Genomic DNA, 27,665 nt, shown 5'->3' on the forward strand with positions numbered 1-27,665 from the left:
ATTTGTTTTCGATTCCAACCTTTAATGTAGGGTTCATCGTTCTCAGATTCAGGTATTTGTTTCAATTTGGGTTGGTTTTACTTATACATCTATATATTATTGTTCTGATTTTGTTTGTTCAGTTCGGTTTTCCTCGAACATAATTCAAGACCCTGTGACTTTTATTTGGTTTGTTTCTATAAAATGTATTCATTTTGTTATGTAACAGAGTGAATGCTTGACTTTTTGCTCTCCGATTAGACATGTATATACATTACATGCTTTATTGATGTTGTAATCAAAATTGACTTGCCTTTTAATGACATGTTTGATGTAATTTTAGTTGTTATCATCTAATTTTGTTGGTTGTAGTTGACCGCAATTGAAGAAACACTAACCGGACCCCGGGCAGATTACTGGTAACCTGGGGGTTAGATAGATGTTTCCCACGAGGGGTTAGACCCTGAGAAGATGGTTCTTCTGATAACCTTCAAAACAGACACCGTGAGCTTGTCACTGAGAAGGGGGGGGGGGGGGGGGGTTCCTCCTTGTGACCACCCTCCGGCGTGAGAATCAGACTAGATTGCTCTTTAAATATAAATGTATATTAAGAGATTGCTAGAGCAGATATCAGGTATAATATGATAAGATATGTTGAGATATGTTGATCATACCATTTGTGGTATTTATAGCCGAAGGTAGGTTTCCAAGGAGGTGTGGCCGGCTGCAACAGTATTCCTGTTCCACCAACAGTGGCCTACGCACGTGCCCTGCTGGTAGTTGGTGGGTAGGCAGCGGCTGATAGTGACCAGGCCTGCTGTGTACTATTCCTTTTCCACCAACTGCCGGCTACGCACGTGGTATAGCAGTAGTTGGTGAGTAGGCAGCGGCTAATAGTGACACAGTACAGGAGCATGCTGCTCGCCATACTGTTGTCAATAAGCTGTCATATCTTTAGTCAGATCTTTTTCCCATACCTCGTCAGGTACAGTACAGAAGATCTTCCCGTATCGTACGGACTGGCTTTCTTGGGCGGGAGTATTCCCCCTCCCGCCCTTGTGCGGGATTGTTCCCGGCTTCGCTCATTCCTTCAGGTGACACTGAGTGAGAGCTAAGTGCCTTGTGCGTGTAGCCTTGCTGCGCGGGTGGCCTTCCCTGATGGCTTGTATCCGAGGTTGCGGGGACAGGCGGAGTCCTTCACCATTGGGAGGCATTTCCTGCGGGACCAGCTTGCGTACTGCGCGTAAGGACGTCACGTCTCTGAGCATGGTTGGTCCTGCGGTTCCAGTTGGTTTCTGCGCAGACGTTCCTCTTCAAGGTGAGTCTTGCGGGTCCAACTGGTCTCTGCTGGGACCTACCTCTTCAAGTCCCCCCAGTCCAATGTTCTTCTCATGAGTGTTTAGTAAAGTGAGGTGAACTTTTGGACTTAAGCAAAGGGTTTTTGAAAAGGGTTTTTTAAGGTTTTCCATGGGGATTCCTCCCGCGGAAGTCCTTGTCACTTGCAGAAATGCCCGAGTTTCCTGCTTGGTCTTTGGGTATGATGCGGGTAGGCTGTAACCTCCTCGCAAGTCAGGAGCGTTGAGTCCTACTTGTGTGGATTCTCCATGAGGTTTTGGTAGTTTTGAACATAGTGATCAATTATGTTAAAACCACCAATTCCATCCTGGAGCTTCAAACAACGTAGTACTCGACGTTCCCGCTATGCGGGGATGTTATTTCCGTTTCCGCAAGCATTGCCCAGAAGATCCTTCTTGGTTTCAATTCCCAGCGGAGCGCTAGGTATGTGAAGGGTTTTGCCTTAACACTGTACCTGCGCTCGTCTTACGGTTACTTTACTTCCAAGGTATTCCTGGCGTCAATTCCCTGCGGGTGCTAGGTATGTGAAGGGTTTTGCCTTTACACTGTACCCGCACCCGTCTTATAGTTACTTGGTTGCCGAGGTATACTTGGCTTCAATTCCCTGCGGGTGCTAGGTATGTGAAGGGTTTTGCCTTAACACTGTACCCGCATCCGTCTTACGGTTACTTGTTCGCCAAGGTTTACTTGGCTTCAATTCCCTGCGGGTGCTAGGTATGTGAAGGGTTTTGCCTTAACACTGTACCCGCATCCGTCTTACGGTTACTTGTTCGCCAAGGTTTTCTTGGCTTCAATTCCCTGCGGGTGCTAGGTATGTGAAGGGTTTTGCCTTAACACTGTACCCGCAGCCGTCTTACGGTTACTTGTTCGCCAAGGTTTACTTGGCTTCAATTCCCTGCGGGTGCTAGGTATGTGAAGGGTTTTGCCTTAACACTGTACCCGCATCCGTCTTACGGTTACTTGTTTGCCAAGGTAAGGGGTATTTTCCCGCCTACTTTTTGATCTTTTTGAATTTTGAATTTTGAAATTCGAAAGGTTGGTGAAATGATAAGAACAGTCCAAACCTCTGAAACGTCGTGCGACGGTTTCTTCTGACTGTGTCAGGACGTGCAGGAAGTTATGGTGACGTGACAGTACATGGTCATTCCAGACGCTTTTTCAGGCGCGTGGGCGCTATTTTTCGGGCGCGTGGCCGCGAAATTAATGGTACGCGTCCTGTCAACAGCTGTTGCCAGCTTGCTTTTTGCCACGTGTCATAGTTTCATTGCACCTTCGTTTTCTCTCTCTTCCGCATTAATTTCATCGCATTAATTGCGATTAGTATATAAAGGGGGAGAGGGTTCTTTGTAATCCACACTTTCACTATTCTCTTTATCTTTTAAGCGATTTCCGGCGAATACTCCCCTTTTCAGGCAAGCATTCTCCCGAAATCGTTTTCTTCTTTCCTTCACAAGATGTCGTCTCGAGATGTTGAATCCACAGCCGATGACAAGAGTACTGCTGGCGAGTGCCAGTGTGCTCTACCTGGCGATCTGTACCGGTATGTCGTCAGGAAGTTCATGCTCGAGTCTCTCGAGCCTGAGTTTCCTGAACCCCATCATACTGTGTACGATGCCCCCAGAGGCAAGATCGGGGTTTATGCTGCATTCTTTGTCTATGGGAATCTTAGGTTCCCATTGACAAAGTTTGTTTACCGTGTCCTTGAGAGGCACGGTGTTCATTTGACCGAGTTGCACCCCATGGCGATCGCCAAGATTCGCCACTTTGAGTGGGTGTGCCGGATACTGGGCATTGAGCCCTATGTTGACCGCCTGATGACCTTCTACACTTGGAGGTGCATCCAGGGGTGGTACACGTTGACAACCCGGATTAAGGGTTTAAAGATCTGCGCGACCGAGCGCAGTCTTCGCTCGTGGAAGCGGGAGTTCTTCTTCATATCCGCTCGCGCCATCCCCATTGCCATGAAATTCAAGAATGGGCAAGCACTTCCCAGCCTTCACGCCTCCAGCTACCAGGAGGCGGAATGGTTTGCGAAGATATCTCGGGTCCAATCTCCGGTTTACCGGTTTGCGGAGTCCGGGATGGTGATGCTGGGGATGAGCCGGGTGTGGAAGGCTGCCGATACGCAAAAGATCCCAATCGTCCTCGAATACGGTTCGAACTCTGTTCCTTACGGTATGCTTTGTTTCTTTTTGTTTATTTTGAATTTCTTCTAACTTCTTTCCTGTTTATTTCAGAGGGGAACGACTTGCAGTCGCTCCTGAACCCGCGGGAGACTGACGGTCCCGCTCGGATGGGTACTCGTGCTCTAGACGAGAACGAGTTGCCCATCCTAGAACAAACGGCGGATCGGTTCGTGGAGGTATATCCGCTAGGCCATGAGATCCTTAGCGCCCGTCGGCCAGGTAAGGCGCTATTCGACCCTCAACCCCTCAATGTTGAAACCTCTGCTGGAATTCCTTTAATCGTATGTTCTGATGAGGAATCCGCAGATGGTCCTCCGTTGGTGCGGAAGATGAAGGCTGCCGGCGGGAAGGGGAAGGAGAAGGCCTCCACTGCCGATCCAACGCCTCGGTCTGATTCGGAGACCGAGAGCGAAGAGGTGGCGGGGAAACCCGGTGGTGATAAGACCACTGCTCCGGAGGCTGCGACTATCACCTCCGGAGAGCCCAAGAAGACGACGGTAACCGGCGCAAAGAGGCCGGCTCCATCGGGTTCGTCCCCGCCTCTCCGTACATTCAGGCTCAAGAAAACTCGTAAGTACAATTTTATCTTTTAACTTCATAGCTTAATATCATTAACACTTATCTTCTTTGTGCAGGCGTGGATGTTGACGCATTCCAGGGTGGAGCGCAGAGTGGTACCTCTCCGCCAATGACGGTAGGCTTGGTCAGCCTACCTGAGGCGACGACCCAGGCGCCTGCGCATGCTTCCGCTGGTCCAGTTGCTCACTCCTTTGAGCCGACTGTTCCAGCTGAGATGACGTCACCGCCGGCTGTGAGTGCTATTTTTACAGCATCCTTCACCGAGCTGGCGGTTACTATTGCTGCGGATTCCGCGGCGGCGACCGCGGCGGCTGCTACCATGCCCCCGCCATCGGCAACGACGGCCGATCCATCAGGTACGCATGGGGCTTCTCGCCGATCTCTGCCACCTTCCCATCTGCCTGACCTCTTGGATGGATTTCCCTTGGGTTCAGGTGATGGGTTCGGCGGCTATCGGCCTGTTATTGACCCTACAGGTGCGTAGGGTTCTTTTGGCCCTTTTTTTTATATATATTTTTTATCATCTTTTCCTAACTGCTTTTTGTTTTTTGCAGTGTCAGATTCCAATGAAGTGTATGTTCCACGATGGAACATTCGCCGAGGAACAACCCTTCGCACCCTTGTGGAGTGCGTGGAATGGGCTCGTCACGCTGCTCCCAGTGGTGCGTTGGGGGAAGCCATGGCTAGCTACCAGGAGGGTAGGCTAAGCAATGAGCTTCGGGTTCTCCTGGCCCGGATGCAGCCGCGCGTCGAGCTGCTTTGTCGTGAAAACGACAAGTTAAAAGCAGCTCGCGCTAAAGAACAAGCTCAGGCGCGGGCTGTCCGGGAGGAGAACCAAAAACTTACCGCAGTGGCTGCGGAGAAGGAGAAGGCCTTCAAGGCCCTCGAGGTTGAAGTTCAGGCTCGACTCGAGGCCCGTTCCAAGGCTGCCCAAGCTGTTAATGAACAGCTTCGGCTGGCTAAGGAAACTGCGAGGAACGCAACCGAGAGGGCCACCAAGGCTGAAGCTGTTGCTGAGCCTCTACGCGTGGAGAATGAAGAGCTTAAAGCCAAATTAGAGTCTCTCCAGCAGGCTCATGATGCCTTGGCGATGGAAGACGCCAAAAAGCTCCAGGAGATCTTGGATCAGAGGGGGTGCTTGACCATACTGAGCGGAAGCTAAAGGGCGTCGAAGAGGCTGCGGCTAAAGAAGTGTTGCTTGCCAACCTCAACAAGAGTGAAGCCGAACGCGCCCGTAACGAAGCTCAAGCTGCCCTCCAAGAAGCTCTGGTTGCCAAGGAATGGCTTCTTCGAGAAGCGTTGTCTCAGGTAATCTTTTCTTGTCTTTACGATTTTCTTTGTAAATAGAAAAGGTTTTTGACACTTGTATATTTGATTTTGTAGGTTGTGCATCGGGTCTTTGCTGAGACCTCTTACGATGATGCTATGAGCGCAGCCCTCAACGCTTCTCACGAAGATGGGGAAAAGGTCGGCTTCCTGCTTGGTCTAGGGTTCGTTGAGAAAGGCATCCCGCCTTCCAACTTCACTTTGTACAATGTTGATACTGAAGCTGTTTACGACCAAGCAGTGAATCAGTACGCCGCCTTCCCGCATCCGGTGGTGGAGAAGGTGAATGAAGTTTCTGCTGCTGATGATGGGCTAGCTATCCTTAAGGCTTTCCTTGAACTGCCACGCTCTACTGACGGTGCTGGTCCAAGTGGAAGTGGCCCTGAAGCCTGATCCTGATGATCCATTCCCACTGCTAGGATAGACTTAGCTTGTATAGATTTATCTTCTTGTAGGCTGGTAGTTACCCGGCCATTCTTGTAATGAATCTTTGTGAAATATAAATCTTTGTACGGGTAAGACCGCTTCTTTTATTGGATTCCTTGCTTTATAAACGTTATATGACTTGCATACTTTAGTTTAAATTAGCAATTTTCCAAGTGTTTAGAATAAGTTAACCTTTGAACGTGGTAGATAGGTGTGAAGTTTTGCTTCCTCTTCCGTGATTGTGCGGGTAGGACCGTCACTTGTGTAACACCCCGACCAAAGGCGGATTATACATCGGGGCGCCACATATTGTTTCATTACTCGTGACACTATTGGGTGTCAATATTTAATAAATACATTCATTCGCGCACGCGCAAAGTAGACATAAGATAACATAAATCATCATAAATCAATATATTATAAATCATAATATTCGAACAGTAAAAACTTGTCTTGATACATTTTAATCTAGGTCCAAAATAAAGAAAACTTCCTATGTGTCCACAAGCTCCAAACAGCTACTGCAAACCTGAACATGTGTTAAAATAAACGTCAAACACTTGCGTGTTGGTGAGAAATCAAGTTTAATAGTTAATACATAGATAACAATAAATCTGCGCGCAACATGTGTATGTCTGGTTTTCAACAAGGGTGTAATCTGATCGGGACCAACTCTAAGATTCATAGACTGCCAGTGCTCACAATTGAGCTCACAAACAAGACAAACTGTGCATGTGTAAACAAAAGAGAAAATCATAAACGATAGTTCTCCCGTGTTCATCTAATGGTACCATGAGAACTGCGGAATAGACCGACAAGACGGTTAATGATCCACACATACAAATAAACAGCCAAGTCTACGTCCTCAACACATGGGACCCAGGCGCCTGCGCATGCTTCCGCTGGTCCAGTTGCTCACTCCTTTGAGCCGACTGTTCCAGCTGAGATGACGTCACCGCCGGCTGTGAGTGCTATTTTTACAGCATCCTTCACCGAGCTGGCGGTTACTATTGCTGCGGATTCCGCGGCGGCGACCGCGGCGGCTGCTACCATGCCCCCGCCATCGGCAACGACGGCAAACACTTGCGTGTTGGTGAGAAATCAAGTTTAATAGTTAATACATAGATAACAATAAATCTGCGCGCAACATGTGTATGTCTGGTTTTCAACAAGGGTGTAATCTGATCGGGACCAACTCTAAGATTCATAGACTGCCAGTGCTCACAATTGAGCTCACAAACAAGACAAACTGTGCATGTGTAAACAAAAGAGAAAATCATAAACGATAGTTCTCCCGTGTTCATCTAATGGTACCATGAGAACTGCGGAATAGACCGACAAGACGGTTAATGATCCACACATACAAATAAACAGCCAAGTCTACGTCCTCAACACATGGGATACTGCGCGACTAAAGTTCATAAACAAGTTTAAGACTCTAAGTTTGTATGAACACATGAACATCCCAAAACATTAAAAGCAAAAAGAGATTAGGTACGAGATTACTCACTTGATAAACGATGCGGTGTAAGATAAAGCAAGAACCAATTTTAAACAAGCACAAGTTAACCTATAAATAAGATTATTGGTTTAATGATTTGTTTTAAGTCTTGATTATAAGTTAGCATAATTAATAAGTAAATTATTATATATAATATATATTACCGGAAAACAGGGCAGAACAGGGAGGAAGACGGAGGCAGAGAGGGAGGCGGCAGAGAGAGCAAGGAGAACAGGAGAGATTAAGTGTTTTGTGTGTGTAGTGTTAGGAAAAATAACATTATTATTTATAGGGAAACCCTAGGGAACACAATCCCTAGAAAAGGGGAAAAGATCTCAAAAAGCAAAAGATTCCAAAAGCAAAAGATATCAAAAGATATGGCAGCTGCAGGGGGCAAGATAAAGCTGACAGGGAACAGTAAAAAGCATGGGCGGATCAGATAAAGGTACTGGTCAAGCATGGCAAAAGCAGATCTCAAAAGATAATGTCAGTCACTTTTTCTGCCAACCAATGGGGTTGGTGCGCATGCTGCGCCGAAAGTAACTTTTCAGACATAAAGCAGATTAGGTCAACAGCACAAAAGATAAGACAACACAAAAGCAAACGGCTAGATTAAACAGAAGAAAACTCAAAGGGTTTAGCGCGAGAAGGCATCGAGCGCGAAGGCGAAAGTGCGCGAGCGCGAAGGCAGACAGAACCAACCTTAACGCGTCGCGGGAAGAATTATATTTCTAAGCGCGCCGCGGGAAGAACTTCAATTCTAAGCGCGTCGCGAGAAGAACTATATTCCTTAGCGCGTCGCGGGAAGAACAGTATCCATAGCGCGCCGCGGGAAGAACTAAAATCCTTAGCGCGCTGCGGGGACAGTTCGTCTCGCGTATCGCAGTAACAGGGAGGTCTTCACGCAGGCTTCCTTGTAAAGAGTCTGGTGCGTGGAGCTGCGCAGACAACCTTAGGCGGGAAGGAACAAAGGACAAGCAAAGAGTTAGAAGGAAAAGAGGGAAACAAGGCGGAAAGAGAGGAGAGGGACGGGACGGCGGAAAGAAAGAGAGAGAAAGAGGCGGGAAGGAAAAATATATATTATTATTAAAAGTAAAATATAAGTATAAATATATATTAAATCATAAAAGAAAGAGATCGGATCAGAGAAACGGGTACCTGGGTCGGGTCGGATCGGGGCAGATGTCACAGTCTCCCCTACTTTAAGAAATTTCGTCCCGAAATTTATCTCGAAGTAGGTTGCGCAGAGAACAGGTGCGGGTACTTGATCTTCATTTGATCTTCCCTTTCCCATGTAAACTCGGCTCCGCGCTTGGACTCCCAACGAACTTTCACGATAGGGATACGACTGCGCTTGGTTTGCTTTACCTCGCGATCCAAAATCTCAACAGGCTTCTCAACGAAATGCATGGATTCATCAACTTGAACTTCATCAAGTGGTATGTGAAGGTTCTCGTCAGCTAAACATTTCTTGAGATTGGATACATGGAACGTTGGATGCACATTACTGAGCGCGGGCGGCAGGTCAAGTCTGTAGGCAACTTTTCCCACACGCGCGAGAATCTTGAATGGACCAACATAACGAGGAGCAAGCTTACCCTTCTTCCCAAAGCGGACAACACCCTTCCAGGGCGACACTTTGAGGAGAACAAGATCACCAACTTGAAATTCAAGAGGCTTTCCCTGCGATCTGCGTAACTCTTATGTCGGCTTCTGGCAGTCAGCAGATGATCACGGATCTTGGCGATTTTATCGGTTGTCTCTTGAACAAGTTCGGGTCCTGTGATTTGAGTTTCACCCACTTCGCTCCAACAAATCGGGGAGCGGCACTTACGACCGTAAAGTGCTTCAAATGGGGCCATACCGATACTGGAATGATAGCTGTTATTATAAGAGAACTCGATCAAAGGCAGGTGTGAATCCCAATTACCTCCAAAATCAAGAACACAAGATCGGAGCATATCCTCAAGAGTTTGAATAGTTCGCTCAGACTGACCGTCAGTCTGGGGATGATATGCCGTACTCATGTCCAAGCGAGTTCCTAGCGCAGATTGGAGAGATTTCCAAAAGCGGGATATAAAACGGCCATCGCGATCGGATATGATGCTCAAAGGAGTACCATGGCGGCAGACAATTTCCTTGACATAAAGCTGCGCGAGTTGCTCAACACGGTAGTTTTCACGAATGGGCAGAAAGTGAGCAGACTTAGTCAAACGATCCACTATTACCCAAATGCTATCATGTTTGCTTGTTGTCAAAGGTAACTTGGTAATAAAGTCCATCGCTACACATTCCCATTTCCACGTAGGAATTTCTGGTTGTTCGAGCAAACCAGATGGGCGTTGGTGTTCAGCTTTTACCTTAGAACAAGTCAGGCATTTAGCTACGAACACAGCAATATCCTTTTTCATACCGGGCCACCAATAAGTAATGCGCAAATCCTTGTACATCTTATCAGCGCCAGGATGAATAGAATACCGAGATTTGTGTGCTTCACTCAGGATATCAGCGCGAAGATTCTCATCAAAGGGAATCCAGATGCGATTGAGATAGCAGAGAATTCCACTCAGATTGGGCACAAAATGCGCTTCCGCGCCACACGCTAACTCGGCGCGAAGGTTACCATTACTGATGGATGCGCGCTGCGCGTCACGAATACGCGATTCAAGGTTGCTTTGAATCGGTGCAAAGTGAAGCTGGGTGCGCGGCAAGATACAGTTAAGCTGGCAGGGTTTTCGGCTGAGCGCATCGGCTACCACATTAGCCTTACCAGGATGATACCGGATCTCACAATCGTAATCGCTGATGAGTTCGTTCCATCGGCGTTGCCTCATGTTGAGTTCCTTCTGATCAAAGATATGCTGAAGGCTTTTATGGTCAGTGTAGAGGATACACTTAGTACCATAAAGGTAGTGTCTCCAGATCTTCAAGGCAAAAACAACTGCGCCTAGTTCGAGGTCGTGAGTTGTATAATTCTTTTCATGAACCTTAAGTTGCCTTGATGCGTAAGCGATAACCTTGCCTCGTTGCATAAGAACACAACCGAGACCTTGGTTGGAGGCATCGCAGTACACGACAAAATCATCATTACCCTCAGGTAGTGCAAGAACAGGAGCTTCACACAACAATTGCTTGAGCGATAGAAAGGCTTCTTCTTGCTTCGAGCCCCAAATATACGGTTTACCTTTGTGCGTTAGAGCTGTTAAGGGCAATGCGATCTTTGAGAAGTTCGAAATGAAGCGCCGGTAATAACCAGCTAAGCCCAGAAAGGAACGGATTTCGGTAGGAGTGGACGGCGTAATCCAGTTCTTGATTGCTTCAATTTTGGATGGGTCGACATGAATACCCATCTTGTTCACAACATGGCCAAGAAACTGTACTTCATCAGACCAAAATTCACACTTGGAAAGCTTAGCATAGAGCTGCTCGGTTCGAAGCTTTTGCAACACCAACCGAAGATGTTGCTCATGCTCGGCCTTGGTCTTAGAATACACCAGAACATCATCGATAAACACAATCACGAAACGGTCCAAGAAAGGCCTACACACCCGATTCATTAGATCCATGAAAACGGCGGGTGCGTTGGTTAGACCGAAGGACATGACCAAGAATTCAAAATGGCCATAACGAGTTCGAAAAGCAGTCTTCGGAACATCTTCATCGCGGATGCGCAACTGGTGATAGCCAGAGCGGAGATCGATCTTGGAAAAACAAGAGGCACCTTGGAGTTGATCAAAGAGGTCGTCAATACGCGGTAAGGGATACCGGTTCTTAATGGTGAGTTTGTTCAACTCGCGGTAATCAATACACATGCGAAACGATCCATCTTTCTTTTTAACGAACAACACCGGAGCACCCCAGGGCGAAGAGCTAGGGCGAATGAATCCTTTAGCGGTCAACTCTTGAAGTTGACTTGCCAATTCTTGCATCTCAGCGGGCGCAAGACGGTAAGGAGATTTAGCTACCGGGAAAGCACCAGGGACAAGATCAATACGGAACTCGACTTCACGAGCGGGAGGGATACCAGGAAGATCATCAGGAAAAACTTCAGGGAAATCACGCACAACAGGGATATCGCGAAGCTTCTTTCCTTCATCGGGTTTAACCACATGGGCTAGAAATGCAATACACTTCTTCCGCATGAGTCTTCGGGCTTCGGCGCAAGACATAAGCTTAAGACCACTGGAGGGTTTTTCGCCGTAGATATGAAGATCACCATTTTCTCGAGGTATGCGAATCATCTTCTTGGCGCAAATAACTTCGGCGCGATTATGCGAGAGCCAGTCCATACCAATGATAACATCAAAGCTCCCAAGAGGCATGGGGATGAGGTCGATCAGAAAATCGTTTTCGTTAAGGTTAAGCGTGCAATCTTTAATCACGGAGTTAATTAAAACAGTTTCGCCATTAGCCAATTCAACTGAAAAATTTTCTTTTAAGTTATCGCGCGGTCGCGCAAGCTTCTGCTCAAACGCGCGAGAAATAAAACTTCTATCGGCGCCAGTATCAAAAAGTATAGAAGCATAAAATCCGTTGAGCAAAAATGTACCATTAACTACGTCATTATTCGCTTGCGCTTGGTGCGCGGTTATGTTAAAAGCTCGTCCACGCGTCACTTGGTTCGAAATCTGGTTCACCGGATTCGCTTGCGTGATTTGCACTTGTAGTCTCGGGCACGCGTTCCGGAAATGACTGGGATCACCGCAGTTAAAGCACGATCTGGGTCGTGGGTTTTGGTAGGTTGGTTGAGGGTTTTGCGGGTAGACTGGTGGTGTTGGCGCAATTGGATTGGCGGGAAGGACTCTACAGTTTTCTGCAAGGTGACCAGCGCGGCCACATCGGGTACAAAGTCGACATGGGACTTGAGGTGGGTGGTGGAGTCTACAGGTTGGGCAAAAGGGGTGGTTTCCTGTGTAAGGTTTCTTAGTTGGCGGGGCAGGGAGTGCTGGATTGGTTAAGGCATAGTTGTGGACTACAGGAGGTGTTGGGTAGGCTGACAGTGGGTTAGGCGCATAAACTGGAGGTTGGTATGCGGGTTGCTGGACTATGGGTGGGCTGGTAAGCGCGTAAGCTTGTCTGCGCCTACGTTTCTGGTTATGGTTTGAGGGTTCTGGTTTGGTTTCTGTTGGTTCAGGGACAGTCTTGGTGAGTTTGGTCTTCTCAGATCCCCGCGGGAACAGGGTTCCTGCTCTGACATGGTTGTCGCTGAGCACAGCGGCCAACTCGATGGCGTCAGAGAGGGTAACTGGGTTTCTAGCCCATACAGAATCTTGAATTTCCATGGGGAGACCCCCAAGGAATTTCTCTATGGCTCGGCGGGAAGGGGTAACAAGGTGAGGGACAAGCAGGCTTAGTTCATGGAAGCGCGTCGCGTACTCGCGCGCTTCACCGCTGTATTGCTTCAAGTTCCAGAATTCTTCCTCTAGGCGCTTAACTTCGTTGGGAGGGCAGAATTCTCGCGTCAGAATTTCCTTAAATTCCTCCCAGAGCATGCTGGAAGCAGCTTCTGCGCTACGCGCATGGGCTACTCCATTCCACCATGTAAGCGCTCTAGATTCCAGGACACTGGAAGCATATAGGGTTCGTCTGTCTGAGGGGCATTGGGTGTGGAGGAAAGTGTTTTCTATTTTCTCAAGCCACTGGAGCATCACGGTGGCTCCTTCAAGACCTGTGAACTTTGGAGGGTTACCCGCGTTGAAGGATTTAATGTTATAACTGGAGGTATTATTTTGGCTCAAGGCTTGGGCTATCGCGGCGGCCATTTCCTGGGAACGTTGCTGTCTACGCATGCGCGAGGCTTCTCTTCTCTGAAATTGGCGAGATAGCGGAGGCATTCTATAAAAATTTTAATTTTAGTTAATATCTTGGTTTTAGCGCAAAGTTTTAATCTTATAAAGCTTGGTTTCGCGGAGTCAGTTACTGTCAAAAGTTAAAGTAAAATAAATGACCCTAAATGCAGACTTAATAAAGGTAACAAATTCGAATCAAGAATCGACAATTCATGTATCACCATGACTTTCCGAATTCCCAATTTAAAATATACGAGCAAACGAGTATTGCAGATTGACGATTCATGTATCACCATGACTTTTCAATCTTCAATATAAAATACACAAGAAAATGAGTATTGGAGGTTGACAATTCATGTATCACCATGACTTTTCAAGTCTCCAACCTCAGAACATAATCGTAAATGGAAATTGAAAATCAACTATTCATGTATCACCATGACTTTTCGGATTTTCAAACCCAACAAACGAATATGTAAGAAAAATCAATAAAAATCGAAATTCAACAAAAATCGAAATATCGCGAAATAAAACATAAAATCATATACTGCGCAAGCGCGAGCATATTCATAAATAACGAGTAATTAACAATAAGCGCGCAAACATGAGATTTCTCTCATGCGCGAGAAGGGACTCTTAGGTATTCTAGGCCGTTACGTCTAACCACCTATCCTAAAGTCAACCTGGCTCTGATACCAATCTGTAACACCCCGACCAAAGGCGGATTATACATCGGGGCGCCACATATTGTTTCATTACTCGTGACACTATTGGGTGTCAATATTTAATAAATACATTCATTCGCGCACGCGCAAAGTAGACATAAGATAACATAAATCATCATAAATCAATATATTATAAATCATAATATTCGAACAGTAAAAACTTGTCTTGATACATTTTAATCTAGGTCCAAAATAAAGAAAACTTCCTATGTGTCCACAAGCTCCAAACAGCTACTGCAAACCTGAACATGTGTTAAAATAAACGTCAAACACTTGCGTGTTGGTGAGAAATCAAGTTTAATAGTTAATACATAGATAACAATAAATCTGCGCGCAACATGTGTATGTCTGGTTTTCAACAAGGGTGTAATCTGATCGGGACCAACTCTAAGATTCATAGACTGCCAGTGCTCACAATTGAGCTCACAAACAAGACAAACTGTGCATGTGTAAACAAAAGAGAAAATCATAAACGATAGTTCTCCCGTGTTCATCTAATGGTACCATGAGAACTGCGGAATAGACCGACAAGACGGTTAATGATCCACACATACAAATAAACAGCCAAGTCTACGTCCTCAACACATGGGATACTGCGCGACTAAAGTTCATAAACAAGTTTAAGACTCTAAGTTTGTATGAACACATGAACATCCCAAAACATTAAAAGCAAAAAGGGATTAGGTACGAGATTACTCACTTGATAAACGATGCGGTGTAAGATAAAGCAAGAACCAATTTTAAACAAGCACAAGTTAACCTATAAATAAGATTATTGTTTTAATGATTTGTTTTAAGTCTTGATTATAAGTTAGCATAATTAATAAGTAAATTATTATATATAATATATATTACCGGAAAACAGGGCAGAACAGGGAGGAAGACGGAGGCAGAGAGGGAGGCGGCAGAGAGAGCAAGGAGAACAGGAGAGATTAAGTGTTTTGTGTGTGTAGTGTTAGGAAAAATAACATTATTATTTATAGGGAAACCCTAGGGAACACAATCCCTAGAAAAGGGGAAAAGATCTCAAAAAGCAAAAGATTCCAAAAGCAAAAGATATCAAAAGATATGGCAGCTGCAGGGGGCAAGATAAAGCTGACAGGGAACAGTAAAAAGCATGGGCGGATCAGATAAAGGTACTGGTCAAGCATGGCAAAAGCAGATCTCAAAAGATAATGTCAGTCACTTTTTCTGCCAACCAATGGGGTTGGTGCGCATGCTGCGCCGAAAGTAACTTTTCAGACATAAAGCAGATTAGGTCAACAGCACAAAAGATAAGACAACACAAAAGCAAACGGCTAGATTAAACAGAAGAAAACTCAAAGGGTTTAGAGCGAGAAGGCATCGAGCGCGAAGGCGAAAGTGCGCGAGCGCGAAGGCAGACAGAACCAACCTTAACGCGTCGCGGGAAGAATTATATTTCTAAGCGCGCCGCGGGAAGAACTTCAATTCTAAGCGCGTCGCGAGAAGAACTATATTCCTTAGCGCGTCGCGGGAAGAACAGTATCCATAGCGCGCCGCGGGAAGAACTAAAATCCTTAGCGCGCTGCGGGGACAGTTCGTCTCGCGTATCGCAGTAACAGGGAGGTCTTCACGCAGGCTTCCTTGTAAAGAGTCTGGTGCGTGGAGCTGCGCAGACAACCTTAGGCGGGAAGGAACAAAGGACAAGCAAAGAGTTAGAAGGAAAAGAGGGAAACAAGGCGGAAAGAGAGGAGAGGGACGGGACGGCGGAAAGAAAGAGAGAGAAAGAGGCGGGAAGGAAAAATATATATTATTATTAAAAGTAAAATATAAGTATAAATATATATTAAATCATAAAAGAAAGAGATCGGATCAGAGAAACGGGTACCTGGGTCGGGTCGGATCGGGGCAGATGTCACAGTCTCCCCTACTTTAAGAAATTTCGTCCCGAAATTTATCTCGAAGTAGGTTGCGCAGAGAACAGGTGCGGGTACTTGATCTTCATTTGATCTTCCCTTTCCCATGTAAACTCGGCTCCGCGCTTGGACTCCCAACGAACTTTCACGATAGGGATACGACTGCGCTTGGTTTGCTTTACCTCGCGATCCAAAATCTCAACAGGCTTCTCAACGAAATGCATGGATTCATCAACTTGAACTTCATCAAGTGGTATGTGAAGGTTCTCGTCAGCTAAACATTTCTTGAGATTGGATACATGGAACGTTGGATGCACATTACTGAGCGCGGGCGGCAGGTCAAGTCTGTAGGCAACTTTTCCCACACGCGCGAGAATCTTGAATGGACCAACATAACGAGGAGCAAGCTTACCCTTCTTCCCAAAGCGGACAACACCCTTCCAGGGCGACACTTTGAGGAGAACAAGATCACCAACTTGAAATTCAAGAGGCTTTCGCCTGCGATCTGCGTAACTCTTATGTCGGCTTCTGGCAGTCAGCAGATGATCACGGATCTTGGCGATTTTATCGGTTGTCTCTTGAACAAGTTCGGGTCCTGTGATTTGAGTTTCACCCACTTCGCTCCAACAAATAGGGGAGCGGCACTTACGACCGTAAAGTGCTTCAAATGGGGCCATACCGATACTGGAATGATAGCTGTTATTATAAGAGAACTCGATCAAAGGCAGGTGTGAATCCCAATTACCTCCAAAATCAAGAACACAAGATCGGAGCATATCCTCAAGAGTTTGAATAGTTCGCTCAGACTGACCGTCAGTCTGGGGATGATATGCCGTACTCATGTCCAAGCGAGTTCCTAGCGCAGATTGGAGAGATTTCCAAAAGCGGGATATAAAACGGCCATCGCGATCGGATATGATGCTCAAAGGAGTACCATGGCGGCAGACAATTTCCTTGACATAAAGCTGCGCGAGTTGCTCAACACGGTAGTTTTCACGAATGGGCAGAAAGTGAGCAGACTTAGTCAAACGATCCACTATTACCCAAATGCTATCATGTTTGCTTGTTGTCAAAGGTAACTTGGTAATAAAGTCCATCGCTACACATTCCCATTTCCACGTAGGAATTTCTGGTTGTTCGAGCAAACCAGATGGGCGTTGGTGTTCAGCTTTTACCTTAGAACAAGTCAGGCATTTAGCTACGAACACAGCAATATCCTTTTTCATACCGGGCCACCAATAAGTAATGCGCAAATCCTTGTACATCTTATCAGCGCCAGGATGAATAGAATACCGAGATTTGTGTGCTTCACTCAGGATATCAGCGCGAAGATTCTCATCAAAGGGAATCCAGATGCGATTGAGATAGCAGAGAATTCCACTCAGATTGGGCACAAAATGCGCTTCCGCGCCACACGCTAACTCGGCGCGAAGGTTACCATTACTGATGGATGCGCGCTGCGCGTCACGAATACGCGATTCAAGGTTGCTTTGAATCGGCGCAAAGTGAAGCTGGGTGCGCGGCAAGATACAGTTAAGCTGGCAGGGTTTTCGGCTGAGCGCATCGGCTACCACATTAGCCTTACCAGGATGATACCGGATCTCACAATCGTAATCGCTGATGAGTTCGTTCCATCGGCGTTGCCTCATGTTGAGTTCCTTCTGATCAAAGATATGCTGAAGGCTTTTATGGTCAGTGTAGAGGATACACTTAGTACCATAAAGGTAGTGTCTCCAGATCTTCAAGGCAAAAACAACTGCGCCTAGTTCGAGGTCGTGAGTTGTATAATTCTTTTCATGAACCTTAAGTTGCCTTGATGCGTAAGCGATAACCTTGCCTCGTTGCATAAGAACACAACCGAGACCTTGGTTGGAGGCATCGCAGTACACGACAAAATCATCATTACCCTCAGGTAGTGCAAGAACAGGAGCTTCACACAACAATTGCTTGAGCGATAGAAAGGCTTCTTCTTGCTTCGAGCCCCAAATATACGGTTTACCTTTGTGCGTTAGAGCTGTTAAGGGCAATGCGATCTTTGAGAAGTTCGAAATGAAGCGCCGGTAATAACCAGCTAAGCCCAGAAAGGAACGGATTTCGGTAGGAGTGGACGGCGTAATCCAGTTCTTGATTGCTTCAATTTTGGATGGGTCGACATGAATACCCATCTTGTTCACAACATGGCCAAGAAACTGTACTTCATCAGACCAAAATTCACACTTGGAAAGCTTAGCATAGAGCTGCTCGGTTCGAAGCTTTTGCAACACCAACCGAAGATGTTGCTCATGCTCGGCCTTGGTCTTAGAATACACCAGAACATCATCGATAAACACAATCACGAAACGGTCCAAGAAAGGCCTACACACCCGATTCATTAGATCCATGAAAACGGCGGGTGCGTTGGTTAGACCGAAGGACATGACCAAGAATTCAAAATGGCCATAACGAGTTCGAAAAGCAGTCTTCGGAACATCTTCATCGCGGATGCGCAACTGGTGATAGCCAGAGCGGAGATCGATCTTGGAAAAACAAGAGGCACCTTGGAGTTGATCAAAGAGGTCGTCAATACGCGGTAAGGGATACCGGTTCTTAATGGTGAGTTTGTTCAACTCGCGGTAATCAATACACATGCGAAACGATCCATCTTTCTTTTTAACGAACAACACCGGAGCACCCCAGGGCGAAGAGCTAGGGCGAATGAATCCTTTAGCGGTCAACTCTTGAAGTTGACTTGCCAATTCTTGCATCTCAGCGGGCGCAAGACGGTAAGGAGATTTAGCTACCGGGAAAGCACCAGGGACAAGATCAATACGGAACTCGACTTCACGAGCGGGAGGGATACCAGGAAGATCATCAAAAAAACTTCAGGGAAATCACGCACAACAGGGATATCGCGAAGCTTCTTTCCTTCATCGGGTTTAACCACATGGGCTAGAAATGCAATACACTTCTTCCGCATGAGTCTTCGGGCTTCGGCGCAAGACATAAGCTTAAGACCACTGGAGGGTTTTTCGCCGTAGATATGAAGATCACCATTATCACGAGGTACGCGAATCATCTTCTTGGCGCAAATAACTTCGGCGCGATTATGCGAGAGCCAGTCCATACCAATGATAACATCAAAGCTCCCAAGAGGCATGGGGATGAGGTCGATCAGAAAATCGTTTTCGTTAAGGTTAAGCGTGCAATCTTTAATCACGGAGTTAATTAAAACAGTTTCGCCATTAGCCAATTCAACTGAAAAATTTTCTTTTAAGTTATCGCGCGGTCGCGCAAGCTTCTGCTCAAACGCGCGAGAAATAAAACTTCTATCGGCGCCAGTATCAAAAAGTATAGAAGCATAAAATCCGTTGAGCAAAAATGTACCATTAACTACGTCATTATTCGCTTGCGCTTGGTGCGCGGTTATGTTAAAAGCTCGTCCACGCGTCACTTGGTTCGAAATCTGGTTCACCGGATTCGCTTGCGTGATTTGCACTTGTAGTCTCGGGCACGCGTTCCGGAAATGACTGGGATCACCGCAGTTAAAGCACGATCTGGGTCGTGGGTTTTGGTAGGTTGGTTGAGGGTTTTGCGGGTAGACTGGTGGTGTTGGCGCAATTGGATTGGCGGGAAGGACTCTACAGTTTTCTGCAAGGTGACCAGCGCGGCCACATCGGGTACAAAGTCGACATGGGACTTGAGGTGGGTGGTGGAGTCTACAGGTTGGGCAAAAGGGGTGGTTTCCTGTGTAAGGTTTCTTAGTTGGCGGGGCAGGGAGTGCTGGATTGGTTAAGGCATAGTTGTGGACTACAGGAGGTGTTGGGTAGGCTGACAGTGGGTTAGGCGCATAAACTGGAGGTTGGTATGCGGGTTGCTGGACTATGGGTGGGCTGGTAAGCGCGTAAGCTTGTCTGCGCCTACGTTTCTGGTTATGGTTTGAGGGTTCTGGTTTGGTTTCTGTTGGTTCAGGGACAGTCTTGGTGAGTTTGGTCTTCTCAGATCCCCGCGGGAACAGGGTTCCTGCTCTGACATGGTTGTCGCTGAGCACAGCGGCCAACTCGATGGCGTCAGAGAGGGTAACTGGGTTTCTAGCCCATACAGAATCTTGAATTTCCATGGGGAGACCCCCAAGGAATTTCTCTATGGCTCGGCGGGAAGGGGTAACAAGGTGAGGGACAAGCAGGCTTAGTTCATGGAAGCGCGTCGCGTACTCGCGCGCTTCACCGCTGTATTGCTTCAAGTTCCAGAATTCTTCCTCCAGGCGCTTAACTTCGTTGGGAGGGCAGAATTCTCGCGTCAGAATTTCCTTAAATTCCTCCCAGAGCATGCTGGAAGCAGCTTCTGCGCCACGCGCATGGGCTACTCCATTCCACCATGTAAGCGCTCTAGATTCCAGGACACTGGAAGCATATAGGGTTCGTCTGTCTGAGGGGCATTGGGTGTGGAGGAAAGTGTTTTCTATTTTCTCAAGCCACTGGAGCATCACGGTGGCTCCTTCAAGACCTGTGAACTTTGGAGGGTTACCCGCGTTGAAGGATTTAATGTTATAACTGGAGGTATTATTTTGGCTCAAGGCTTGGGCTATCGCGGCGGCCATTTCCTGGGAACGTTGCTGTCTACGCATGCGCGAGGCTTCTCTTCTCTGAAATTGGCGAGATAGCGGAGGCATTCTATAAAAATTTTAATTTTAGTTAATATCTTGGTTTTAGCGCAAAGTTTTAATCTTATAAAGCTTGGTTTCGCGGAGTCAGTTACTGTCAAAAGTTAAAGTAAAATAAATGACCCTAAATGCAGACTTAATAAAGGTAACAAATTCGAATCAAGAATCGACAATTCATGTATCACCATGACTTTCCGAATTCCCAATTTAAAATATACGAGCAAACGAGTATTGGAGATTGACGATTCATGTATCACCATGACTTTTCAATCTTCAATATAAAATACACAAGAAAATGAGTATTGGAGGTTGACAATTCATGTATCACCATGACTTTTCAAGTCTCCAACCTCAGAACATAATCGTAAATGGAAATTGAAAATCAACTATTCATGTATCACCATGACTTTTCGGATTTTCAAACCCAACAAACGAATATGTAAGAAAAATCAATAAAAATCGAAATTCAACAAAAATCGAAATATCGCGAAATAAAACATAAAATCATATACTGCGCAAGCGCGAGCATATTCATAAATAACGAGTAATTAACAATAAGCGCGCAAACATGAGATTTCTCTCATGCGCGAGAAGGGACTCTTAGGTATTCTAGGCCGTTACGTCTAACCACCTATCCTAAAGTCAACCTGGCTCTGATACCAATCTGTAACACCCCGACCAAAGGCGGATTATACATCGGGGCGCCACATATTGTTTCATTACTCGTGACACTATTGGGTGTCAATATTTAATAAATACATTCATTCGCGCACGCGCAAAGTAGACATAAGATAACATAAATCATCATAAATCAATATATTATAAATCATAATATTCGAACAGTAAAAACTTGTCTTGATACATTTTAATCTAGGTCCAAAATAAAGAAAACTTCCTATGTGTCCACAAGCTCCAAACAGCTACTGCAAACCTGAACATGTGTTAAAATAAACGTCAAACACTTGCGTGTTGGTGAGAAATCAAGTTTAATAGTTAATACATAGATAACAATAAATCTGCGCGCAACATGTGTATGTCTGGTTTTCAACAAGGGTGTAATCTGATCGGGACCAACTCTAAGATTCATAGACTGCCAGTGCTCACAATTGAGCTCACAAACAAGACAAACTGTGCATGTGTAAACAAAAGAGAAAATCATAAACGATAGTTCTCCCGTGTTCATCTAATGGTACCATGAGAACTGCGGAATAGACCGACAAGACGGTTAATGATCCACACATACAAATAAACAGCCAAGTCTACGTCCTCAACACATGGGATACTGCGCGACTAAAGTTCATAAACAAGTTTAAGACTCTAAGTTTGTATGAACACATGAACATCCCAAAACATTAAAAGCAAAAAGGGATTAGGTACGAGATTACTCACTTGATAAACGATGCGGTGTAAGATAAAGCAAGAACCAATTTTAAACAAGCACAAGTTAACCTATAAATAAGATTATTGTTTTAATGATTTGTTTTAAGTCTTGATTATAAGTTAGCATAATTAATAAGTAAATTATTATATATAATATATATTACCGGAAAACAGGGCAGAACAGGGAGGAAGACGGAGGCAGAGAGGGAGGCGGCAGAGAGAGCAAGGAGAACAGGAGAGATTAAGTGTTTTGTGTGTGTAGTGTTAGGAAAAATAACATTATTATTTATAGGGAAACCCTTGGGAACACAATCCCTAGAAAAGGGGAAAAGATCTCAAAAAGCAAAAGATTCCAAAAGCAAAAGATATCAAAAGATATGGCAGCTGCAGGGGGCAAGATAAAGCTGACAGGGAACAGTAAAAAGCATGGGCGGATCAGATAAAGGTACTGGTCAAGCATGGCAAAAGCAGATCTCAAAAGATAATGTCAGTCACTTTTTCTGCCAACCAATGGGGTTGGTGCGCATGCTGCGCCGAAAGTAACTTTTCAGACATAAAGCAGATTAGGTCAACAGCACAAAAGATAAGACAACAAAAAAGCAAACGGCTAGATTAAACAGAAGAAAACTCAAAGGGTTTAGCGCGAGAAGGCATCGAGCGCGAAGGCGAAAGTGCGCGAGCGCGAAGGCAGACAGAACCAACCTTAACGCGTCGCGGGAAGAATTATATTTCTAAGCGCGCCGCGGGAAGAACTTCAATTCTAAGCGCGTCGCGAGAAGAACTATATTCCTTAGCGCGTCGCGGGAAGAACAGTATCCATAGCGCGCCGCGGGAAGAACTAAAATCCTTAGCGCGCTGCGGGGACAGTTCGTCTCGCGTATCGCAGTAACAGGGAGGTCTTCACGCAGGCTTCCTTGTAAAGAGTCTGGCGCGTGGAGCTGCGCAGACAACCTTAGGCGGGAAGGAACAAAGGACAAGCAAAGAGTTAGAAGGAAAAGAGGGAAACAAGGCGGAAAGAGAGGAGAGGGACGGGACGGCGGAAAGAAAGAGAGAGAAAGAGGCGGGAAGGAAAAATATATATTATTATTAAAAGTAAAATATAAGTATAAATATATATTAAATCATAAAAGAAAGAGATCGGATCAGAGAAACGGGTACCTGGGTCGGGTCGGATCGGGGCAGATGTCACAACTTGCACGTAGTAGGATGGCTAAACTTTACCTATATCTGACCTGCGTGTAGGTTTTCCTCATCCTTTTGAGGATAAGTTAACCTTTGAACGTGGTAGATAATAGGCGTGAAGTTTTGCTTCCTCTTTCGTGATTGTGCGGGTATGACCGTCACTTGCACGTAGTAGGATGGCTAAACTTTACCATCTGACCTGCGCGTAGGTTTTCCTCATCCTTTCTGAGGATAAGTTAACCTTTGAACGTGGTAGATAATAGGTGTGAAGTTTTGCTTCCTCTTTCGTGATTGTGCGGGTAGGACCGTCACTTGCACGTAGTAGGATGGCTAAACTTTACCATCTGACCTGCGCGTAGGTTTTCCTCATCCTTTCTGAGGATAAGTTAACCTTTGAACGTGGTAGATAATAGGTGTGAAGTTTTGCTTCCTCTTTCGTGATTGTGCGGGTATGACCGTCACTTGCACGTAGTAGGATGGCTACTTTACCTTTATCAGACCTGCGTGTAGGTTTTCCTCATCCTTTTGTTAGAAATTCTGTTTTGAACCGTTCGACGCGCGGTTGTCAATATGTTAGTGTTCAGTTCCCCTTTTCATGATTCATGCGGATAGACCGGCACTTTCATTTAATGGGACTGAACTTTTCCCCTTCGACTGACCTGCGTGAAGGTTTGTCGTTTTTTGGGTTTATGCGGGTTTTGCCGCCTTCCCCACGCAACGACTTTCCACGTATTTATGCGGTGAAAACCGGCATATCCGTGTTGAATAAATTAACCGTTCGACGCGCGGTTGTCAATAGGTTAGTGTTCAGTTCCCTTTTTCATGATTCATGTGGATAGACCGGCACTTTCATTTAGTGGGATAACTGAACTTTTCCCCTTCAACTGACCTGCGTGAAGGTTTGTCGTTTTTTGGGTTTATGCGGGTTTTGCCGCCTTCCCCATGCAACGACTTTCCACATAATTATACGGTGAAAACCGGCATATTCGTGTTGATAAAAGTATAAATATAAAATCGTCAGCGTCAATGTTTTAAGGAGAATCATTTCCATTAGAAGTGGCTCTTGGCCTTTTCTTTACAAATTTGGAATTGATTTACATGCAAACTGTGTAAATGAGCTCCCTTCCATGTTGTTGGGATGGGAGTGCCATCGAGCCGATACGCACCTGGTTCGGGATCTCGTTCTTTACGCAGCATGTAGTCTCCATATTGAAGCTGGACTTTTATTCGTGTTTTCCCCAGCTGGGGTTCTACACGCATCAGCCTGCTCAGCGTTCATTTCGCCACGAGGTGCGCGAGCGTTCCATCTCTGACGAATGCTTCGACCATGTCCTTAACGTCTATGCATTCTTCAGTGTTGTGGCCTTTTGTCCTGTGAAAGTCACAGTATTTGCTCCGATCAGCATTGTGACGATGTCGGATTATTTGAGGCTTTGGCCATGGGAGCTCCTCGGTGGCGAATATCTCGGTGACGCTTTTGGTGAGCGGCGTCCATCTGGAGTTCTTGTTGGACTGTACGTTATCCCTTCCGCCTAACCGATTTTGCAAGCCGGATGAGGTGTCAAAGTTGACCCTTGACTGCCAAATGCCTTGCTTTCGCTTTTTGTTTAATCGGGCGGTAAGGACGTTGTCTTCCCTTGTTTTCTGGGTGTAGAGGTTTGTGCTCTGTGGGAGATCTCTACCCAGTTGCTTCTCCGTTTCCGCAAAGCGTTTAGCTGCTGTCATGATGGCATCCCATGTGGATGGCATGCCGTCTTTACCCGTTAAGGTGCGGATGAGCTCTGGGTCGTTCGCGCCCTGGATAAAGGCAGCGCGAACAAGATCTTCGCTAATGTTACCCAGACTTAGCTTCTTCGAGTTGAAGCGAGTGATGAAGTCTAGCAAAGATTCATCTTTTTCTCGAATGCACTTGAGGATTGTCCATTGCTCCTCGGTATACTTTCTTTGCTGGCTGAAGTGTTGGCTAAACTTCTGTTGGAAGTCAGCCCAGTCGTAGATGTGGTTGACCGGTAGACGATCGAACCACGCTCTAGCAGCCCCGACAAGCGTCATTTGGAACATGTAACACCACGTGGGTTCCGTCCAACTACTGACGGTTGCCCCCGCTATGAATCTGTTCAAATGGTCATCTGGGTCGGATATACCATCATATGTGCCTATGCTGGACATTTGTTTGGCACTTTTTGGGGCAATTGCTTCCGCAATGTCCCTTGCAAATTTGGACGTTCCCGCATTTGCAACGTTTGGTCTGAATGTTTTGGAGAAGTCTCGTGGACTTCCACCTGTGCTTTTTGGTTTGAAGGCTTGTCCAAAATGCCTTTTCGGTTGGGAGTCCGTTTCCTTACGCTTCCCTTTTGCCCTATGGCGAGGGTTCGCGTCGGAGTCGGACTCCTCCGAGTCATCCTCCCAGTATTCTTCGAATTCGTCAGCCTGTTGGACGGAACGCAAGCGTTCGTCCAACTCAGCTTGGAATTCCTTTTGACGTGCCTCCGCCCATGCCTTAACCTCATCGAGTGTTTGGTGGGGGAGTCTTGTTCGTTTCTCTAACTGGGTATCGGTGAGTCCCAGTGAGCGATTATTTACTACACTTGCCCCAGCTGGGGTAGTGTTCGTAAAATTTACTTCACTTGCCCCGGCTTGGGTAACCGGGGTAGTGTTTGTAAAGATTGTGTTGCCGGTATTCCCCCCAGTAGCTGGGGTTGTGGTTACCGGAGTTTCTTTAACCATCTTAGAAGTTTGAAAAAACTGGAGAAAAATGTTCTAGCTTGTCCCACGGATGGCGCCATTGAAGAAACACTAACCGGACCCCGGGCAGATTACTGGTAACCTGGGGGTTAGATAGATGTTTCCCACGAGGGGTTAGACCCTGAGAAGATGGTTCTTCTGATAACCTGCAAAACAGACACCGTGAGCTTGTCACTGAGAAGGGGGGGGGGTTCCTCCTTGTGACCACCCTCCGGCGTGAGAATCAGACTAGATTGCTCTTTAAATATAAATGTATATTAAGAGATTGCTAGAGCAGATATCAGGTATAATATGATAAGATATGTTGAGATATGTTGATCATACCATTTGTGGTATTTATAGCCGAAGGTAGGTTTCCAAGGAGGTGTGGCCGGCTGCAACAGTATTCCTGTTCCACCAACAGTGGCCTACGCACGTGCCCTGCTGGTAGTTGGTGGGTAGGCAGCGGCTGATAGTGACCAGGCCTGCTGTGTACTATTCCTTTTCCACCAACTGCCGGCTACGCACGTGGTATAGCAGTAGTTGGTGAGTAGGCAGCGGCTAATAGTGACACAGTACAGGAGCATGCTGCTCGCCATACTGTTGTCAATAAGCTGTCGTATCTTTAGTCAGATTTTTTTCCCATACCTCGTCAGGTACAGTACAGAAGATCTTCCCGTATCGTACGGACTGGCTTACTTGGGCGGGAGTATTCCCCCTCCCGCCCTTGTGCGGGATTGTTCCCGGCTTCGCTCATTCCTTCAGGTGACACTGAGTGAGAGCTAAGTGCCTTGTGCGTGTAGCCTTGCTGCGCGGGTGGCCTTCCCTGATGGCTTGTATCCGAGGCTGCGGGGACAGGCGGAGTCCTTCACCATTGGGAGGCATTTCCTGCGGGACCAGCTTGCGTACTGCGCGTAAGGACGTCACGTCTCTGAGCATGGTTGGTCCTGCGGTTCCAGTTGGTTTCTGCGCAGACGTTCCTCTTCAAGGTGAGTCTTGCGGGTCCAACTGGGCTCTGCTGGGACCTACCTCTTCAGCAATGCACTTCAAATTTTGGTTTTTACTGCTTTTGTTTGATTATTGATATCAATTTATAAGTCATAATCCCAAAAAATAATATGTTGACCCATCTTATATGTGGGGTTTTTAACAATTTGTCATCGATATCGTTTGACCATAAAATAACCGACTAACGATAGCCTAACCTATTCCCCATCAACGGTTTTCTTGTTTTACTGTTGCCTTTTTTTCAATTGAAAGTGTATTTCACAACTCAAAAAAAATAAAATACAACTAAAGGAAGTTACATATATCTATTTATTTCAGTGGATGTAAAATTTGTAATAATGCCTGCTTGTGTTTATTTCAGGAAGGACTTGGGTTGATTGCAAATAGTTTTTTAGACAATTCAGGTAAAATGATTCAGGTACATGCCCATGTCAATCTAGAGAATTATATTATATAAGTGCGTTCATATAAAAATCTGGGATTTTATAGAGCATTTAATATACATTTGACGAATTATCCATGGATTGTAATTATATTAGTGTTTAATTTATCAGGAATCGATTATCATATGAGCAGTTTGCTACATTCTTAGCCAATGTGAAGGAACTCAATACTCAAAAACAGTCGAAGGAGGTATGTGTTTTAATATTATCTTTTATAATGTTTTAATTTTGCAAAGTGGCGAAACTTTTTGTGACGTGTAGGTGGACGACATTAGGCCCGAGTTTAAATCCGGCCTTGATGCCTTAAAAAGGTTTGTTTTTGGAAGGTCCATGCCCAAACAAGTCGGGTCTGCAGCTATTCATATATATTCCTTTATTGTATTTGTATTTTATAATGAAGGCTAATTATTTGATATCTACTTGATAAAACTAACCAATGCCGACTGCGATGGAACATGCTCTTGTTTGTATATTAACCCAGAGTCGCTCCGTTGACATTCTGAGGTTTGCTCAGGTTGCTAAGGAATAACATAAACCATACATTG

At 45.9% G+C, this 27,665-nt stretch overlaps 1 long non-coding RNA gene across 1 annotated transcript; it reads left to right on the plus strand.

Annotated features, from left to right (window-relative positions):
* LOC143588599 (uncharacterized) lies at nucleotides 1-27,561 on the plus strand. Its single transcript, XR_013145135.1, has 4 exons — nucleotides 1-52; nucleotides 27,039-27,081; nucleotides 27,232-27,310; nucleotides 27,382-27,561. It is a non-coding gene; the product is annotated as an uncharacterized LOC143588599 (long non-coding RNA).
* Nucleotides 27,562-27,665: the final 104 nt, after the last annotated feature.

Source organism: Bidens hawaiensis, unplaced genomic scaffold, assembly GCF_021521415.1.
Source record: "Bidens hawaiensis isolate Kalapana, Puna unplaced genomic scaffold, B.hawaiensis_p1.1 tig00036501_1, whole genome shotgun sequence".
NCBI lineage: Eukaryota > Viridiplantae > Streptophyta > Magnoliopsida > Asterales > Asteraceae > Bidens > Bidens hawaiensis.